Source organism: Simochromis diagramma, unplaced genomic scaffold (assembly GCF_900408965.1).
Source record: "Simochromis diagramma unplaced genomic scaffold, fSimDia1.1 OVJJ01000732.1, whole genome shotgun sequence".
NCBI lineage: Eukaryota > Metazoa > Chordata > Actinopteri > Cichliformes > Cichlidae > Simochromis > Simochromis diagramma.
The window spans coordinates 124,437-146,822 of NW_024387183.1; the positions used below are offsets into that span (position 1 = coordinate 124,437).

The 22,386-nt window shown below is 40.0% G+C and overlaps 1 long non-coding RNA gene across 1 annotated transcript in view; it reads right to left on the reverse strand.

Annotated features, from left to right (window-relative positions):
- LOC120745036 overlaps window positions 1–7,317 on the reverse strand; it is a 32,427-nt gene extending 25,110 nt beyond the window's left edge. Inside the window, exons 1-2 of the long non-coding RNA XR_005698543.1 lie at window positions 7,248–7,317; window positions 1,171–7,083 (exon numbers count right to left, since the gene is read on the reverse strand). This is a non-coding gene — a long non-coding RNA (uncharacterized LOC120745036). The remainder of the gene's footprint in view (window positions 1–1,170; window positions 7,084–7,247) is intronic.
- Between the last annotated feature and the right edge of the window lie 15,069 nt (window positions 7,318–22,386).

Here is a 22,386-nt window from a genome sequence, read left to right on the forward strand (position 1 = left end):
GTAGCCTAAACTAAGAGAAGGGAAAGCAAACAGTGTGAGTGAGGGGGCTCACTCACATAGCTGGGACATGTTCAAACGCAGCTATGAATGAGCTACCTGATCAAAGGCATAGCAAAGCCAGACACAGTGACTCTAAGCTAGTTAAAAGCCCTGTGGCTGTGGGTCTTTTTAAGCATCTCTGTCACTTGAAAATCCCAAAAAGTCCCAGACACCCAAAGCTGCAAAAGCATGAGCTTAAAACCGGTTTTACAGCATACAGTAAATAAGTAAAATTTCACGCAGAGATAACAAGTGCACACCGCTACACTAACCACAGCCTACAGAGAGCTGCAGTCTGATGATACAACAGGGGAGGTCTGCACTGTACACATACATACACACACATCAGAGGTTTGCTTTGCATGCTGACAGCAAAAGCAGCATGACGGTCACAACAGCAGCACCACACTCTCCTTGACAGAGATGTGTGCAACATCAAAAGCTGCAGTTACACAGTTGTTTAAGTCTGGAAGAATCCACTTCATTTTTTCTATCATATTGAGTCCACCCAAAAGACCCTGGTGTACGATCACGCAAGACGAAGCAGAGGAAACTGGAGGATGGCATGCATTAGGGTGTGGGAAGTCAAGGAGAGTATGCCACGGAAAACTTCCAAATCACATCAGGCTTAGAGCAAACGTCAGAAGAGAAAGTTATTAATAACCTTTCAGAGCCAAAGACGCCAGGTTCACGTCACACGTTTCCAGTCTGTGCACTTCTATCCTCTGTTTGGATAATTGCCTCTGCCGGGTGGGAATAAAATGGGAATTCCGAGCTGCTACGCTATTTTCAGCACAGTGAGTGTTTTCGCGGAGGCCGTGTGGACTTTAGCTCACTCGAAGCTCCTGGTAACATTAGCTACAACCACAGCCAAATCCGTTGGTGGGATGGAGGTGGCGTTATCCAGCCAGGCAGTTAGCTAGCTGGCTAGGCTAGCTTCCAAGGCTGGCTAACTTTAACTCCCTGCTGGTATAAAAAAAAGGGGGAGGGGGGGGACGCTGACAGCGTAATTTAAGACCCTTAATTTGAAGCTCAGTCTGGGTTACGATTGCGGGCTGGGTGGGGAAATAAAAAGCCGTTAACGTATGAACACAAACAGAGACACACAAGCGCCACATCATGGAAACTCACCCATTCCTGTCCTTCTCGGCGCCTCGCGATCAAATGCTGGGATTCTGTCGTCCAGCAGCCTCGCTGCTAGCTAACTACTAACCAGGTAGATGAGCACGGCCAACCGCCAAGAGTTTTCTAGTCGAGTTACTGATGAAAAAGAAGCCACATGAGGGGTATATCCATTCGTCTTCGCTCCAGCAGCGGCAGCAGCCTCCCTGGTTGTGTCTCTCGGTAGTGCTTCTAGAGTTGAGTGCAGGACGTTACCCAGGAGTCTCCACCTTTCTTGGACTTGCCTCCACGGCTCGCTGCTACTCCGCTTGCCTGATTCTTGCTGCTACCAAAACACTACATAGCAGGAAACTTCGCGATGTTTCATTCCCGCGAGAGGAATGGTTAATGGAATGTTGACACCCCAACCACCACCTCCTCCTGTTAACTTTGTGATTTCAGATGTCTTGTGACATTTGGGACCACATCTAACCTACACAACATACGCTGTTATGAATGTCAGGCCCATGATTTTTGGGCCGTTTGAACGATAGCACACCTTCCAGTGCCATAACTTAGCAATAAGTGCAAAAGGTAGCACTGGTAGACCCAAACGCGTCTGATCTGAGTATAATTCTGGGAGACTTAGTAGATTATGTGAACAGAATGAAGTACCAAAGTGAAATATTGTGATAGTGTCTCCCTATAGTATGTGTGCATTGGTTTGCAAGGTGCCACAAAGACATGTAGCATTTCCTGTTTAATTTAGCTTAAACTCGGTGTTGACAGTATGTTAAACAACCCAGTACAGTTTTCAGCTGTCTCAATAGTGCTGGCAATAAAGGGGTGTTTTTTGTTGTTGTTTTTTTAAATAAAGATGACTGCACAGTGCACACATTTAATTGCACTCATCTCTGATACCATACACAAGACAAAGTGCTTGACAGAAATTAAGAATAGTAATAATATTCACAGAGTCACGGTCTCTGACACTCTTCGAGGACTCAAGCTGTAACAGAATAAAATAACTCAACCACTCACTCTGCTGTGGCTCATCGTCAATATTGTGTCAGATGCTTTAACTAGGGCAACGAAATCACAAAGTCAACTTCACAAGCAGCAGCTGGAGACCACTTTCAACCAGTCTTGCATACATTTGCTGGTGATCAGCATCTTTTAGTAATGCAGATTCCTGACACTGCCTGTACCAGGTATTCTCATTTTCAGCTCCAAACCTCTTCCCTCTTCAGAAAAGATCATCTCCCTCACTAACAGTATGTAAGTCCCAACATTTTCAGGTTCTGACAGTGTCATTTTTCCCCAATAGGCCTCTTTTATTACTTTATTTCAACAGGTTGTATCTTTTCTTGTTATATTATTTTTATTCTCTAATTATCTGCTCTGTTTAGCACTGTTTGCTGGTAGATTTACTTGTAGTGTAGCACTTTGTTAATGTCTGTTGTATTTAAATTTGCTGTGACTTGTCACAATGTAACAGCACTGTTGTTAGAGGGCAGGTCAAACAAACAGGCTGCCACTGTAATGTATAAAGAGCAAAAAGCTAGCACAGGAAGTAAGTAATGAGGGCAGCAATTAACACCAGCAATTAAAGACATGTGCAAAGCCGTAATGTAATGTAAGCACTGGGATAAAATGGAAAAATTAGAATGACATTAAAAACAGTATAATATACTATGTGTATGTGTGAACACTACTTCACAAGACTGTTAAAGGAAAAAACAGGTTATCATATTTACTATACTTGTAGGTAATATATTCTAAACAGTTTAATTCAGTTTTATTTATATAACTGCCTCGGGATGCTTTATATGGTAAGGTAAAAGACCCTACAATAATACAGAGAAAAACACTGAACAGTCAGAACAAAAAGGATAACTTCTTACATTTGCTTAAATTTCCTTACATAAATGTAAGGTTTAGACTGTTTGTTAAATCAGATAGTCCAAGATAAAAGTTATTTTACAACAAATACACTGAAAATTATTTGTATAGCAGTACAGTACCTAACCACATGAATACAGGAACTGATTGTGGGGACTGTTGTGGGTAATGCTGAATGTTTGTCTAGGTAATGTGTCGACAGATTTACTGTCCTGTGGGCTTAACACCTGCAGGAGCATTGCAGGGGTTATGTGCATTTGGTGTCGAGCAGCAGTCAGGTAGATGAAGGATGGATGGATGATGGATTGACAAATGGATGAAGGATGGTGTTGTGTAATGAAGTCTGAGACATAGGTCAGTATGAGCATCTGTGGTGGTCTGTGGGTCAGAGTGAAACTCAGAGTTGTTATTTTAGTAACCAGCACTAACCAGCTTGTGTTTGCTGAAACTTGGACATAACTGCTCCACACCTACTACAGTTGGGAAGGACTATTTACTTCCTTCCACTATTTCAACACATTGTTTCTTTACACATGCACGACAACGACTCATCAATGCTTCTGACGTTGATCCCATGTGTTGCAGGAGTTTTGTAAATATCACGGTTTGGCATTTGAGGATGCAATGTGAAAGATTCACACCACAACCCAAACAATGCAGTGAAGGAAATGAAGGAAACATTCTTGGCACAAAGTATCAGTGCGGAATCATTTTACCTTCAGTATGTGCGGGAAGGACAGGAATGTTTACTGCAGAGACTGGGAAATGGGAAACACTTTAGTTTCATATCTGCAGTTTCTGATCATATGATTTTGTTTTTACCTTTCTTTTTTAAACTCTGAAGACAAAACTGTTTGCCCTTCTCTGCAGTCATTGCCTTTGCCATTCTGAGCCGAGCTGTTGCTCCGCAGCTGTGGCTGCAGTGGGACAGTGGCTTTTGCGGCTTACTGTGATCCCAGAGAATGAACTGTTAGGAGAGGAAGTATTTGAGGGTAAATTCATCCTGACTGGAGCCATTTAAGCAAAATGTCAACAAGTTTTCAAAAGGCAGCACAAAACACAAATGCTATGCAAATGTGTCTGACCGCAGAAGCACAACACACACACACACACACACACACACACACACACACACACACCATATCTCACTGTTGGCTGCAGTTGAATGGGATTATGAGCCATAGCCGTCCTCTTTTGTGATCACTGATGTAAATAATTTATCATTTTGGTTTTATTTTCCACATTAATGGAAAACACTTTCTCAGAATAGGAAAACACTTTTATCAAGCTTAAGATATAAATGTATGCATGCTTCTCAACACATTTTAACGAGTACTTACTCACTGTGATTTTTACTTTCTACAATAACACAATAAAAGCACACTTTTCAGTTTTTCTGTGCAACTTGAGACTGTTGTTTTTTGCAGAGCTGGAATGGAAATGTGCCTCTCTTTAAAGCACTTTGGATCCTCCTCTGTTTTTTAAATGGACTGTAGGAAAATATAGACATAACAGTCCACACACTAAGCTTCAGACACTTCTCATAGTGCATATTTGAAGGTATATTTTTCCATTTCCAAAACAACTAATTAACACAAATCATTGGGCTAAATACTGCACTTGGAAAAACAAAAAGTAACAATGTATCTAGCATCTAGTATTATTCTGAACTACTTATACTAGTGCTGGTATTGACACTTTAAAGATGGAGGGCAGAAATGTCAGGTGGCCTCCACCTGTAAAGCCATTTCTGTTTTGGGGGTTGTCTCATTGTTGCCCCTCTACTGCACCTGTTCAGTTCAGTTTATTTAAAGTGAGGTTATTAATACAAAAACACAAAAGCGGAGACTACTGCTCCAGGAAGAAAGGGAGTCCAAACATCCAGTTATTCACAACTAACACTCTCTTTCCAGCAACACACCAGGGAAGGGAATCCAGGAATCTTAACAGAAGAAGCACATGGTGAGTATCCAGGGAGCACAGAAACAGTGTGGCTACATAGCAACAATGCAACCAGGGTTTCACTGACAGTAGCTCAACCTTCTAGAAAAGACTGGCTGCCAGCCATCGCCTGACGAAGTGGCCTTGATGAGATCATCGGAGACAGGTGTGTGATTACTGCAGGTCTATCGGGCCAGAGGTGGGAATCCAGGATGAATCCCGCCCACAAGCACAGACAATAACAACTGACATAGGAGAGAGAAAGAAAACCAAAGCAGAGGCGAAACCTGTTATTCATGTCAGTAACACTAAAGCAGTAGAAACTGACTAACAACGCCCTCTGATACTTAACTGACCACATCAATATACTTTTCATGTTTGAACAACATAAAATCACGTTATTACAATATACATAATTATCACATTCGTACAATATAATATTTAATATTTATTTACTTACTATGTAAGAACGTGAAAGGTTTTTTGTTATAACGTGATAATTATGTATATTGTAAAGTGATTTTATGTTGTTCAAATGTGAAAAGTATATCGTACCAACATGATTGTATATTGTTCAAACATAAAAGTATATTGTTAGAACAATAAACTTTTCATGTTATAACATAATATATCTCTATTTTTCTTTTGCCTGGATAGCAGCTCTACGCTACTGTAGTTTCCTGTGTCAAATGTTAACAAGTTCTCATTCCTGAGAAAAGGCACCTTGTCCAAACTGTTGTAGTGAGGCTGATCAGTGCCCAGCATGAGTGCAGTGCAGCTAGCAGGTGCTAGGTGTCACGCTGTTGGCCACAAACAAAGCCAAATCAGCTTAAAAATGCATTCTCCTGTAACAATGAGGTTAAAAACCTGTTGCATGACATAGTTTGGCTACACTAATGGGAGATTAGAGCCACCGTGTGGTTAGAATGTATAATTCCACTATTCTTAGACCATAATGTTTTCCGTAGGGGGGATGCCTCTGTACACCACTGCAGCACATTTGAAGTCAGCCTACCAAGCTGAGACTGAAGTGCAGACTTACAATTTTAAGAAAAGTACCACATTAACTATTCAGGAATTACAGACACATTTATACATATATATTTATCTCTGAGTGGCTGAACAGTTAATGCAGTACTTTTCTGTGGTAAAAAATGAACAGCTTGGTGGCTCACAGTTTGTGTTCAGGAGACAGACACCCTCTCTACTTTCAAGATTAGAGTTCAACTTTCCCTTTTGATAAAGCATATAGTTAGGGCTGGATCAGGTGACCCTGAACCAAGACCCATTGAATAGAAGAGTTATGTCATTTCTAGCCGCCTTTTAAGTTTGGCGTCAGTTCCCAAAATTCAAACAAATCCCTGAGAATTAAAAACCATCTACATTCTTTCATAAATAAAAACAAAATGATCAGTGTGGCTGCTCTACCAGATGTAATAATAAAGTTTAACATTCAGGCATCTATGAAAAACAGGATTTATGAAGTTAGCTCTTTAGTTCTCTAGTTAGCTCTCTGAAGATGATACACCATGTTCTGACTGAGGGACTTCTGAAAACTTTAAATGTACAGCTCTGGTATCAGTTCTGACATAAAGAAAGACAGACAAAATAAACAGCAGCAACATTTAGTGTAACTGAAGTTGAGCTAGCTGGTATATGATAGCATACTGTGTAATGGCTAGCTAAAGAGCTATGATTAGGAAAATATAAACACAGAAGATTCACTGAAATGGACAATCTTTTTTTTTTTTTTTACAGCAATGGCAGATACAGAGTCTGAATTCAGAAATAGAGAATAAAAGTTTTAGTTGTGTTTATGCAGAAAGTTGAAGTTAAAGCTCGATAATTCATTTTACTGAATGGCTCTGGGTAACAGTAACTGTTCAGACAAATCCTCTCATATTTTACTGTTAAAATGCATGTATTATTCTGTCCCCTGCGTGCGTGGTTCTGGTACACGAAGTGACAGATAGCTAAACATATGCCGTAAGCACTGAAAGCGTTGAATGATGAGTCCGACGTGAAAGTAAAGTTGAGGGCTGTTTACTTGTTTGTCTTCATAAACGTACAACTTACAGTGATTTCCCAGAACTTGTGAAACTACAAAAAATACAAAAAGAAATATGCTCAATAAAGAATTATGCATTTGCTTCACATGGCGAACAGATCTAGGCATTTATATATAAATCTCTCCAAATATGCATAAAATCAATAAAATATACAACACTCACTACTTATAAAGATGAAACACAATTCAAACTTACAAACAATGGTTCTCCATGGCATAACACAGGTGGATGCTTAAGGATTAAACAGGGAGACTTCTGGTACGCCTTGTCACTACCCGATCCGTACCGGAAACCCGATCGGTACCCCGCATGCGCAAATCTTACGTCACTTCCTCTCTTTGCCAACATTGCGACATTCAATATATTTGAATGATATGGTTAGCGCCCAGTTAGCTCCTAGCATTTCTCAACAGCTCTGCCTCCTTTTCGACTGCCCGGGACATTTAAACAATGGATAATCCGTATACAAAGAAATTCATGCTTTTCTCCTCAACAGAGAGCGTCCCCAGATTGAGCAACAGCGCCGTAAAATAAGAAGAATGGCGCCTAATTACAGAGTTAATAATGCAGACTTTGTAATATCTCACGTGTAGATTCATCAACCAGATGAAGTGTTTACTGACAATTGACAGTGATAGCGGACATCATCATCACTATTCCAACAATCCTCTCCTCACAGACAAGCATAAACACACTCGACTATCGCTAAATCAAATTTAACACACGTTTGTAATTACGCTAATTCAGTTTATAATAGGGTTTATTCGCTCGGTCAGCAGGTGGCGGTATCCTCGTACACTGGGGAGTACACTGCCATTAAACGAACAGAAGAAGAAGAAAACATCTGCACATGCGCGGTACAGATCGGGTAGACCCGATTTGTACGGTCAGACTTTACACATGCGCAGTAAGGATCGGGGAGTCCTGATCCGTAACTATCTTTTTATTTTTCGTTTTTGTCTACATTGTACTGAAATGCTTCATTATTGCAAACATTTTAAGATATACTTGTTATTCTTAACATCTTAACAGATACTCTGACCCATAACTATCGTAAAACCCTACGACCGGAAGTAGAAACCTTTCGCGCATGCGGGGTACCGATCGGGTTTCCGGTACGGATCGGGTAGTGACACGCCTCATTGTGCAAATCCCAATACTAAAATGGCTTCCTGTATCACCCCACTCATGTGACTCTAAACATCCAATAGGAATACAAGCCAAACCACATAAAAATTCACTTGACCGCAGTCTCCAAGCTAACCACTAGGAGATGCTAAAATTCTCAATGTGCACATAACATTACATGTATATTTGTAACTGTATAAACAATTGTATGTGGTATGTAAATATTGAAAATGAATGCATTTATAGATTAATAATTCCTATTTACTGAAGGGCTCTGCCTGAACCGTCCCTCAGTTAGGCTGCCAAAGGCTCAGCCTGGTTCCACCTGACGTTTCTTCCTGTTAAAAGTGAGTTTTTTCTTCCCATCATCAGCAAGTCTTGCTCATAGTGGATCTTCTGATTCTTGGTTAAAGTTACCATCATAATCTGCTCTCATTGGACTTATTGCTCTTTGCACTTCTGATCAGATACAAGCTACCCTGTATTTGGGAGCCTATCTCCCCCTACCACATTCCCTGATGGTGGCCTGGCACCTGTGGCTCGGTCTTTCTTTCTTTCTTTCTTTCTTTCTTTCTTTCTTTCTTTCTTTCTTTCTTTCTCCTTTTCCTATCCCCCAGTCATGTCAGTAGTAAGTAGTAGTTAGGCATTTTTCTTGGCCTTCAGACCAAAATTCCGATTGCTAGAGAACCAAATGGGACAGATAATAATAATAATAATAATAATAATAATAATAATAATAATAATAATAATAATAATAAATTGTAAAATTGCACTTTTGAAAATGATAGTCGGGATATTTGAATTGCAATGACAATTTCTGTCCAGTAGATGTCAGGCAAATGTTGCTACTGGAATTTTGCCATTGCAGGAGATCCTGAGCAGGAGAGCAGAGCAGGAGATGAAGGAAAGCTGCTGATGACAGTTAACAGGAAAACGGGAACACAGAATTTCAAGTGACAAGTTTGGTCTTGCAGTCACCCTGACACATTGTTTTGTACTAAATGCTAAACTCCTCATTTAGTCTGCAGTGTGTTTATTACAGTGTAGGAAGACTGTCATGTTGTCGATTTAAGTCATCAAAGGAGTTTATTTTTTTTATTTAAATGCTGTTTCTGTATCACTTCACACTAACAAATGACTTACTGTGCTCATTAAAAAAATCCACTGCCACTTGCTGAAGGAACTAACATTTCAAATGCCACATTATATCACAGTAATGACCATAGGCAGCGTGTCTGGCCTTTTACTGGGTGCATCCTTTTTTTTAACAATATTTTTATTGTTTTTGCAACAGCATACAAAGATTTGTTTTCACAGTAATATGCAGCAGTAGTAACAAAAAATGTCCCACAGGCTTCTCCACATTTAAAACATGTATCTGGAATTCTGATGTTTTAATTGTTCAATTTCACCGGTGTTACATATGTTTGCAGGATCCACTTGTATTGTAATAGCTTTAGGTTGCTATTAATCGATTGTTTTTGTAATTTTAAACAAACTGACTTCCATGTATCCTCAGAAATGTTGATATTTAAGTAATTTCACCAAGATTCTAACTTAGAAGCTGATGTTTCTGGAAAGGCAGTGACAATCCAGTTATAGAATGATGAAATTATGCCTTTGTTACAACATTTTTTTCAACATTAACTCCTCTAGATGAGTTAACCGTTTTTTTCTTCTTCTCCAATTCACCACATCTGTAAAGTTCAGTATGACGTTGTACATGATACAAAAGAATACAGTGGGGCAAAAAAGTATTTAGTCAGCCACCGATTGTGCAAGTTCCCCCACTTAAAATGATGACAGAGGTCAGTAATTTGCACCAGAGGTACACTTCAACTGTGAGAGACAGAATGTGAAAAAAACACCCATGAATTCACATGGTAGGATTTGTAAAGAATTTATTCGTAAATTAGGGTGGAAAACGAGTATTTGGTCACCTCAAACAAGGAAAATCTCTGGCTCTCACAGACCTGTAACGTCTTCTGTAAGAAGCTTTTCTGTCCCCCACTCGTTACCTGTATGAATGGCACCTGTTTGAACTCATCATCTGTATAAAAGACACCTGTCCACAGCCTCAAACAGTCAGACTCCAAACTCCGCCATGGCCAAGACCAAAGAGCTTTCGAAGGACACCAGGAAAAGTATTGTAGACCTGCACCAGACTGGGAAGAGTGAATCTACAATAGGCAAGTAGCTTGGTGTGAAAAAATCAACTGTGGGAGCAATCATCAGAAAATGGAAGACATACAAGACCACTGATAATCTCCCTCGATCTGGGGCTCCACGCAAGATCTCATCCCGTGGGGTCAAAATGATCATGAGAACGGTGAGCAAAGATCCCAGAACCACACGGGGGGACCTGGTGAATGACCCGCAGAGAGCTGGGACCAAGGTAACAAAGGTCACCATCAGTAACACACTACAACGGCAGGGAATCAAATCCCGCAGTGCCAGACGTGTTCCGCTGCTGAAGCCAGTGCATGTCCAGGCCCGTCTGAAGTTTGCCAGAGAGCACATGGATGATACAGCAGAGGATTGGGAGAATGTCATGTGGTCAGATGAAACCAAAGTAGAACTTTTTGGTATAAACTCAACTCGTTGTGTTTGGAGGAAGAAGAATACTGAGTTGCATCCCAAGAACACCATACCTACTGTGAAGCATGGGGGTGGAAACATCATGCTATGGGGCTGTTTTTCTGCCAAGGGGACAGGACGACTGATCCGTGTTAAGGACAGAATGAATGGGGCCATGTATTGTAAAATTTTGAGCCCAAACCTCCTTCCATCAGTGAGAACTTTGAAGATGAAACGAGGCTGGGTCTTCCAACATGACAATGATCCAAAACACACCGCCCGGGCAACAAAGGAGTGGCTCCGTAAGAAGCATCTGAAAGTCCTGGAGTGGCCTAGCCAGTCTCCAGACCTCAACCCCATAGAAAATCTGTGGCGGGAGTTGAAAGTCCGTGTTGCTCGGCGACAGCCCCAAAACATCACTGCTCTCGAGAAGATCTGCATGGAGGAATGGGCCAAAATACCAGCTACTGTGTGTGCAAACCTGGTAAAGACCTATAGTAAACGTTTGACCTCTGTTATTGCCAACAAAGGTTATGTTACAAAGTATTGAGTTGTATTTTTGTTATTGACCAAATACTTATTTTCCACCCTGATTTACGAATAAATTCTTTACAAATCCTACCATGTGAATTCATGGATTTTTTTTTCCACATTCTGTCTCTCACAGTTGAAGTGTACCTCTGGTGCAAATTACTGACCTCTGTCATCATTTTAGGTGGGGGAACTTGCACAATCGGTGGCTGACTAAATACTTTTTTGCCCCACTGTAAATACAGAAGAATAAAAACTTTATGTGAATATCTTTACTCTTCTTAAAAATAACTCATAAAACAAGTAAAAGTACAAATGTGTACAAGTTACAGACTTCCTCAGGAAGTTTAGACTCTTTTGGAGTGATTTTAATTGTGTGTTAAAGGAGAAAGAGATAAAGTAGAGGATGCAGAGTCCATCATCACTGAGGCTGTCTCTCCTGCATGACGTCCAGGTGCTGGTTTTCCAGTGTGTGCGTCTGATGGCCCAAAGCTGACTCAGAGCCGTAACACCATCAATGGCTGCAGTATGGAATAGAGATGGACCGATCCGATATTACGTATCAGTATCAGTCCGTTACTGACCTAAATTACTGGATCGGATATCGGAGAGAAATAAGAAATGTAATCCGATCCATTAAATATCACGAAAGCACCTCACAAAACTTGCGACACGCCGTAACTCGCCTCATAACCTTAGCACGTTGGAGCAGTAGTGATGGTAAATTTGATTCTTTTTACTGAATCGAGTTTTAATGAGTCATTCACCAAAGTGAATCGGGTTTTTGAGTCATTTGATTCACTGAGTCAGTGGACCAGAGAGTGCAAAAAATTTACATTTTCACTCAAACTTAATTTGTTTCTCTTTTCATGTAAATCCTACTGCTAAGATGAATGATTCTATAAAAAAACAACTATTTTACAGAGCAAAAAAAAGAGCAAAAACATTTCTAAAATTAAGCAATTTCTGTTAAAGAAAGATGTTGAATCTATTTAATATTTCTTGAAAAATAATTGATTTCTGTGTATTTTCTTTTCACACTGCATCAAATTAAGGTTGATTATGTCGATTAAGCAAAAAAATAGGGAACCACTCCTTATGCTCCATAAGGAGTGGTTCCCTATTTTTTTTTTTTTTTGCTGGGAGTTAGGTTGCTTAATATTTACGCTAAGTACTCTTTAAAATACCAGAATAGGGAGGATGGTGTAGCTTTATGTTTATTAGATTGATCAGTATTGCTGAACTATGACATTTTTTTTTTTTTTTGCATACAGGTATAACAGAATAGCTTTAGTGTTGTTGTTTTTTTAAACTTGAGTATGAACTTATACAAAATGCAGCAAGACATTAAAAAAAACAGTTTTATTGATTAAAAAAAACACTATATCGGATTCATATCGGTATCGGCAGATATCCAAATTTATGATATCGGTATCGGACATAAAAAAGTGGTATCGTGCCATCTCTAGTATGGAACAGATGTGGGTGTGTCCTCATCTCCCAGAGGAGTTCAAATCATCATCAAACAGCCCTACAGACACAAAAACATGTGAAAATATAAACCACCAGACTAGCAGCAGTGATTTAAGTACTTTAAGACCTCTGTGAAAATCATTAACAGTATATATCACAGAATTTAAGGCCTTTATAATCACAGAGCATACAGAGAAAAGTAATAAACTGAATCAATTTCAGCTGTCGTTTTTCATGATGTATATTGTATTAATAATTACCTTTCATTATCTGTATCTTTACCACACATTTGCCACACACGTGTAGATACTGTAGGTTCAGTGAATGCTTAAATTGCACTGATTAGAATATACTGGACATTCAAAGCTAAGATTCAGCGCACTGTGTTAGAGGCTGGGATTTGATGAATTCATCATATATACAACCTTTGATCATCATTTACGTCCAGTTGAGAATGAATCTGTGCACTCACATATTAAATGAACTGAAATCAGTAGTGTGATCTCCAGTCTTGATATAAGGAATGAGAGAACTAACAGCTGTTATTTTAATCAGCCTGTCTCAGTTGTTTTAACTCTAAGTATCACAAAGTAATGTGGTAACATCTGGACTGACGAGTTTACTGTCAGCATTTTAATCGCTAGTTTAAAGGCTGCAGGTTGCAGCCATTGCTCTAACTCTGTATAAATGAAACAGGGCCCAGTGCTGGTTCTAATAGTCTGAGCTGCTTCAAGCTTTATTTGTGAAGAGCACAGCGGTTTACAAAACACGTAGCTAGCTCATACAGCTGCGACGTAAGATTTTCTCAATGCTAAGATGACCTTAAGAGATAGCAAAATGGCGACTGAGCGTGTCGGACAATCGGTTGTTGGGCTCCACCTTAACGCTCTTTATTCTGACATTCTCTTTATCGCTATTTTATGCTCTGATTTACATATTACAGCAAACTTTCAGCACTTCTCAGGATGATTTTAAGCAAAGAAAACCAGTCCGCAAGAAGTCACAAGAAGTCGATTTCAAGCAAAGAAAACCAGTCCGCAAGAAATCGCTAGTTCAACAAAAGGCCCGTATGTTTTTATTTTGCTGTCTGCTGTTATTTTTTCCTAGTGGATCATGGTTAAAATCAGCAGAGGACATGGCTACATCAACGTTTGAAGGTTCAATGGGCCCAACCACTGATAACCAGATAAAATGACATTTGTTTGGTCATGGATATTTGGCGTTGTATTCCATCTTTACTCCGATGAGAAGGAGTAAAAATGAGAAAGTGAAGAATACTTCGCAATCCTCAAACCACCATCACAAGGAGCGTGTGCTGCAAACTTTGTTTATATTATTACTATTAGCTGCGGATATACATTTAAATCCCGGACCATCAGTGTTTGAACAGAGAGGAGACCTTGCCTCGACACTGGTGTTTGAGGCTCGGCCGGGGTGTGTTCCGGAGACGCCAGTGGTTGGAACGCGGCCGGTGTGTGTTCCGGAGATGCAGGAGTCCGCAGCTGTGATCGGCGCATTTGGGAAGGAACTACAGCACCCATCCGAAGGGCAAGATCTGAGCCAGAAACAAGCAGCGTTTTCTACTGATTATCTGTTACGTTCCCCCCGAAGGGGTCTAGGCATGCGAGTGAGGGGACCAGTAACAAATGAGTCCAGAACAGAATGAAAGGAAAACAGGTGTTTTTAGTAAATAAAATAGTCTTTATTATAGACAATCTTAACATAAAGAGCCGGCAATGCCATTTTACCAATAACACTTGGAAAAGGGAAAAAAAGGTTGCAACAACAAAGAACACAACAACCAAACAAAAACTCCACACCATGAGGAGGCACTTCCAGGGGCCCACAAGCTCACCCTGTCACTAACAGTAGCTGGCTTTACTGCTGCCAAGGCCCACAAGCCCACACTACTCATGTAAAGCAGCTATACTGTTTCCGCAACTGCACCCTTCAGGCAGGCTAACTACACACCAAGAACACCCCACCCTGCTCACAGCTCATCCCCAGCTTATATGACCTCAGAGAGGTGATTGCTGACTGGGCCCAGGTGGTAAATGAGTCCAATGAGCAGCAGCTGTGTCCTGGGGAGAGAGAAGAGCAAGAGAGAGACAGAGGGGTGGAGCAAGAGAGGAGGAGGCGGAGAAAAACACCACGCCCACACAAGGGCAGTATCAGGAGGCCCAGCTAGGGCCGTAACATTATCTAAAGACACTTCAACTAGATTCTGTAATGCGTCATAATAATGAGTCCCATCATTTGAATGCAGAGAAAGTCACAGAATTGAAGGCTGGGACGGAAATGGAACATGCCATCGTGCTTAATGAAGAATCTACCATGGCTTTCCAAGAAACAAGAATAGAAAAAACTGAGCGATGTGCAGCTCAGAAACAAAAACAGTATCTATTCTTTCAAACTGTTAATCATGCCAAAGTGTTATGGGACTTAAAATCCAAAGCCAAAGGTATTCTTGGTGGCTACTAAAATATTCGGAGTGTTATTCCAAAAATAGATCAGATTTATACTCTTCTTTGTGACTCAAACTTGGATTATCTTTAACTGAAACTTGGCTTCATGTGAATATTCCAGCAAACATGATTGATATTCACTCACAAGTTGGATGTCTTGGTGGCGCTGTCACTTGGTGTTCGCTCGCTCTGTGGTAGAGTATCACTTCCTGTTCCTGCTCAAACACAGTGGTGTTTCTGAGTAGCTTATTTGCTTAGCAATTTAATTAACAACTTTTAAATACATTCTTCTTTCATAGTATAATCTTCACGTGCTTCATCCGAAGCACACTTTCTGTGTACTCACTACCTAATTTATAGCCAAAGTATTCACTCACTGTCTCTGTACTGTCTCGCTAGCTTAGCTTAGCTCGTAGCCGACTCATTAGCACCATGGCTACTTCACCTCTCCCTCCTGCACTTTCTTGCTCATTGTGTCAGATGTTTAGTTACTCCTCGGCCTCCTTTAGCAGTAATGATATCTGTAACAAATGTAGCATATTTGCAGCGCTGGAGGCCAGGATTACTGAATTGGAGACTCGGCTTCGCACCCTTCATTCACCCGTAGCTAGCCAGGCCCCTGTAGCTGGTGCAGCCAAAGATAGCGTAGGCCCCGCTAGCTGTTCCCCGGCAGATCCCAAGCAGCTGGGGAAAGAGGGCGGCTGGGTCACGGTGAGGAGGAAGCATAGTCCTAAACAGAAGCCCCAGGTACACCACCAACCCGTTCATGTGTCTAACCGTTTTTCCCCACTCAGCGACACACCCGCCGGGGGTCAAACTCTGGTAATTGGCGATTCTGTTCTCAGACATGTGAAGCTAGAGACACCGGCAACCATAGTCAATTGTCTTCCAGGGGCCAGAGCAGGCGACATTGAAGGAAATTTAAAACTGCTGGCTAAGGGTAAACGTAAATTCAATAAAATCATAATTCACGTCGGCAGTAATGACACCCGGTTACGCCAATCGGAGGTCACTAAAATCAATATTGAATCGGTGTGCAACTTTGCCAAAATAATGTCGGACGCTGTAGTTTTCTCTGGTCCCCTCCCCAATCAGACCAGGAGTGACATGTTTAGCCGCATGTTCTCCTTAAATTGCTGGCTGTCTGAGTGGTGTCCAAAAAACGATGTGGGCTTCATAGATAATTGGCAAACCTTCTGGAGGAAACCTGGTCTTGTTAGGAGAGACGGCATCCATCCCACTTTGGATGGAGCAGCTCTCATTTCTAGAAATATGGACAAATTTATTAAACCCCCCAAAATATGACTATTCAGAGTTGGGACCAGGAAGCAGAGTTGCAGTCTTACACGCCTCTCTGCAGCTTCTCTCCTCCTGCTAACCCCCCCAAAAACCCATCTCCATAGAGACTGTGTCAGCTTCCAAAAAGACAAAAAACAAACTAAAAACCAGCAACAAACAACTTAAACATAAACAATTACAAAGAAAGAACAATACAGTATCCACATCTGAACCAAAGAGTAAAACAGTGAAATGTGGATTATTAAATATTAGGTCTCTCTCCTCCAAGTCTCTGTTAGTACATGACTTAATAATTGATCAACAAATTGATTTACTCTGCCTTACAGAAACCTGGTTGCAGCAGGATGATTATGTTAGTTTAAATGAATCAACACCCCCGAGTCATTCTAACTACCAGAAATCTCGAAGCACAGGCCGAGGGGGCGGTGTGGCAGCAATTTTTCACACCAGCCTATTAATTAATGAAAGACCAAGACAGACTTTTAATTCATTTGAAAGCCTGATGCTTAACATTGTCCACCCCAGCTGTGAAACTCAGAAACCAGTCTTACTTGTTATCATCTATCGTCCACCTGGGCCTTACACAGAGTTTCTGTCTGATTTCTCAGACTTTTTTATCTGATTTAGTTCTCAGCTCAGATAAAATAATTATTGTGGGTGATTTTAACATCCATGTAGATGCTAAAAATGACGGCCTCAACATGGCATTTAATCTGTTATTAGACTCAATTGGCTTCTCTCAAAATGTAAAAGAACCCACCCACCACTTTAATCACACTCTAGATCTTGTTTTAACATATGGCATAGAAACTGAACATTTAACAGTGTTTCCTGAAAACCCTCTCCTGTCTGATCATTTCCTGATAACATTTACTTTTACAATAATTGATTACACAGCGGTGAAGAGTAGACTTTATCAAAGTAGATGTCTTTCTGAAAGTGCTGTAACTAAGTTTAAGAATATAATCCACCCACTGTTATCATCTCCAATGCCCTGTACCAACACAGAGCAGAGCAGCTATCTGAACGCTACCCCAACAGAGGTCGATTATCTTGTTAATAATTTCACCTCCTCACTACGTACGACTCTGGATACTGTAGCTCCTGTGAAAACTAAGGCCTCAAATCAGAAGTACCTGACTCCGTGGTATAATTCTCAAACACGTACCCTAAAGCAGATGACTCGTAATCTGGAGAGGAAATGGCGTGTCACAAATCTAGAGGATCATCATTTAGCCTGGAGAAATAGTTTGCTGCTTTATAAGAAAGCCCTCCGCAAAGCCAGAACATCGTACTATTCATCACTGATTGAAGTAAATAAGAACAACCCCAGGTTTCTCTTCAGCACTGTAGCCAGGCTGACAAAAAGTCAGAGCTCTTTTGAGCCAACCATCCCTTTAACGTTAACTAGTAATGACTTCATGAACTTCTTCACAAATAAAATTTTTATCATTAGAGAAAAAATTACCAATAATCATCCCACAGATGTAATATTATCTACAGCTACTCTTCGTACCATTGATGTTAAGTTAGAAAGATCAATTGGAGAAAAAGAGTCTGAGTTAACTTCAATAATTACTTCCTCCAAACCATCAACCTGTCTTTTAGACCCCATTCCTACAAAACTGCTCAAAGAAGTCCTGCCATTAATTAATTCTTCGATCTTAAATATGATCAACCTATCTCTAATGATCGGCTATGTACCACAGGCCTTCAAGCTGGCTGTAGTTAAACCTTTACTCAAAAAGCCATCTCTAGACCCAGCAGTCTTAGCTAATTATAGGCCAATCTCCAACCTTCCTTTCATATCAAAAATCCTTGAAAGAGTAGTTGTCAAACAGCTAACAGATCATCTGCAGAGGAATGGTTTATTTGAAGAGTTTCAGTCAGGTTTCAGAGCTCAGCACAGCACAGAAACAGCTTTAGTGAAGGTTACAAATGATCTTCTTATGGCCTCTGACAGTGGACTCATCTCTGTGCTTGTCCTGCTAGACCTTAGTGCAGCGTTCGATACTGTTGACCATAATATCCTATTAGAGCGATTAGAACATGCTGTAGGTATTACAGGTACTGCGCTGCAGTGGTTTGTATCATATCTATCTAATAGACTCCAATTTGTGCATGTAAATGGAGAGTCCTCTTCATACACTGAGGTTAATTATGGAGTTCCACAGGGTTCAGTGCTAGGACCAATTCTGTTTACATTATACATGCTTCCCTTAGGCAGTATCATTAGAAGACATAGCATACATTTTCACTGCTATGCTGATGACACCCAGCTCTATCTGTCCATGAAGCCAGATGACACACACCAATTAGTTAAACTGCAGGAATGTCTTAAAGACATAAAGACCTGGATGGCTGCTAACTTTCTGCTTCTTAATTCAGATAAAACTGAGGTTATTGTACTCGGCCCTGAAAATCTTAGAAATATGGTATCTAACCAGATTCTTACTCTGGATGGCATTACCTTGGCCTCCAGTAACGCGGTGAGGAACCTTGGAGTCATTTTTGACCAGGACATGTCCTTCAACGCACATATTAAACAAATATGTAAGACTGCTTTCTTCCATTTGCGCAACATCTCTAAAATTAGAAATATCCTGTCTCAGAGTGACGCTGAAAAACTAGTTCATGCATTTATTACTTCCAGGCTGGACTACTGTAATTCATTATTATCAGGATGTCCAAAAAACTCGCTGAAAAGCCTTCAGTTAATCCAAAATGCTGCAGCAAGAGTCCTGACAGGGACTAGAAAGAGAGAGCATATTTCTCCTGTTTTGGCTTCCCTTCATTGGCTTCCTGTTAAATCCAGAATTGAATTCAAAATCCCGCTCCTCACATACAAGGTCTTAAATAATCAGGCCCCATCTTATCTTAATGACCTTGTAGTACCATATCACCCTATTAGAGCGCTTCGCTCTCGCTCTGCAGGCCTACTTGTTGTTCCTAGAGTATTTAAAAGTAGAATGGGAGGGAGAGCCTTCAGTTTTCAGGCCCCTCTTCTGTGGAACCAGCTTCCAGTTTGGATTCGGGAGACAGACACTATCTCTACTTTTAAGATTAGGCTTAAAACTTTCCTTTTTGCTAAAGCATATAGTTAGGGCTGGACCAGGTGACCCTGAATCCTCCCTTAGTTATGCTGCAATAGATGTAGGCTGCCGGGGGATTCCCATGATGCATTGAGTTTTTCCTTTCCAGTCACCTTTCTCACTCACTATGTATTAATAGACCTCTCTGCATTGAATCATATCTGTTATTAACCTCTGTCTCTCTTCCACAGCATGTCTTTATCCTGTCTTCCTTCTCTCACCCCAACCGGTCGCAGCAGATGGCCGCCCCTCCCTGAGCCTGGTTCTGCCGGAGGTTTCTTCCTGTTAAAAGGGAGTTTTTCCTTCCCACTGTCGCCAAAGTGCTTGCTCATAGGGGGTCATATGATTGTTGGGTTTTTCTCTGTATCTATGAAGCGCCTTGAGGCGACTTTTGTTGTGATTTGGCGCTATATAAATAAAATTGAATTGAATTGAATTGAATATTCCCAGCTACACTTGTTTTAGAAAGGATAGGCTGTATGGTAGAGGTGGGGGGGGGGGTTCTGATTTTCATTAAAGAAAAGTACAAATGTAGTGAAATACAAATGAATACTCCTCTTGAATGTTTAGCTTTACAGGTGATTCTTTCCCCACAAATGTGTTTTAATATTGTTGTCCTATATAACCCACCATCACATAGTGTCTCATTTTATGATCAGTTACAAGATGCAGTAAAAGAATTGAATTGTTGTAGAGAAACAATATTTTATGGTGACTTTAACATCAACTGGCTGGATAAAACTAATAACCAAAAATTAAAAATTATTATGTCAAAATTTCAATTTAAGCAAATAATTAAAGGACCCACAAGAGTCACCAAAAATAGTAGAACTCTAATTGATATGGTATTCACTAACAAAATAGATCGGATAACAAAAACATATAATTTATTAACTGGTCTGTCTGATCATAATATGATTTTAACTGTTAGGAAATTGACTACAAATCGATTGCAGTATTATAGTACAAATAGCGCTGACCACGTAAAGACATTTATTCCCAAGTCTGAAATTGGAAAGTTTGAACAGGAGCTTGCAAATTGCAACTGCACAGCAAATCCAGCATGTCCAAATTAACACTGTCGGATTTGATTTCAACACTATTAAAGTGTCTATATGGGTCCACACCAGAGAGTGTTAATTTAACTCCTTTTGGAGAGTTGGTACGTTAACTCTGATTTAGTGTTAAACACCAAATCTGTCTGGAGTTGATAATTTAACACTTGGTGTTAAGAGTTTATATATTAACTCTCAAAGAGTATTTTAGTTTAACTACGTAAGAGTTATCTTCTAATTCATTCTAAAAAGCGGGAATTTTACTGTTCTGAACTTCTAGAAATTTCTTTTTGGAAATAAACATTTACTAAAAAGATGCAATGGTTTTTGAAAAACATTTATTCTGAACTGTGCACCACAATTTCAAAACATTTTCTGAAAGATGTAACAGTATACATGTTCTCACTTTCATTAGAATTTTGTTTATCAAAAGGTCTGACATAAATAACAGCATTCTCAACACTTATTTCTTCAATACAATATGCATGTCCTTCATTCATCCCTTTGTGGAACTTCAACGCACTTCTGCTCTCCCCCATATTCCATCTTCACAAGCATATCCTGTGCGGAGATTGAATAAAAATTAGTTGACACTAATTAATGGCACAAATAATCCAGTAAACAATTGCAGCACAGTAAAAAAAAAGAAAAAAGGAATCCTCTTTGAGCCATTACTTGTGTAAAGTATTTTCCCAAAAGACAAAGACACAGGCAACAGATAATACTGAACTAAATGTAAAACCTCAACCTTTTTAATTTTTACCTAAACCATGTGCACAAAACTCTGGAGGGATCTAATATAGAATCCAGTCAGGACGTCAGCTACTGCTGTTTGCTCGTTTTTTTTTTTTTTTTTTTTTTTTTTTTTTATGGGCGATCGTTTTCAGGCTTCAAGTAGCACCATTATACCAACATTTCACATTCTAGACATTGTTTTAGGTGTATTTGACCAAAAGTTTGACTGAAAATTCACATGCAAGCTTTTTTTTCAAGGCTGTGGTATTTGCCCGCAAACAATACCTTTCAGCTAGCTAAAACAGAATATTATGCTATCACCGAGCAACATGGCTAATGCCTTTCACACAGCTTTGTCTCAACTCCAAAGAGCCACAGAAGTAAAAGCTCATAATAATAATTGAAACAATCTTTGAAAAAATGACTTACCAAGCATGGCAAACAACTCAAATATGTAAAGCAAAATGTTCTGAAACGGCTTCACTTCAGCTTCGATTGGAGCCGTGCTGGGGGCGGAGTCTGTGAATTTACTCTATTGGTGTCATAGCCCCTCTAGGAGTTCAGAGTTAAGAGGTCAAGAGTTAATGTTTCCATTGTAACACCTCCAGATTTGACAGAGAAACACTCATTTTTAACACTCGATTTTAACTACTATCATTTTACACCTCAGAGTTACATTAAAAGAATGTGACTCTGCTTAGAGTAAAATTAACTCTACTTTTGCAAGAAGACTATTAACACCAAAACATTTAACACTTTTGAATTTGCTGTGTGGGATCATCTTATAAAAATAGATGATTTGGAGTTGTGTTGCAATTCCATGACTAGCTCTTTGACTGAAGTAATATCTAAATATACCAAAAGTATCAAATCTAAGCAAAGGAAGCGAAATCTACCATGGTTAAATAGTGAAATGCATAAACTTATGAAAAAACGAGATTTGGCTTTAAAAACAGCCTTAACTACTAAAGGTAATACG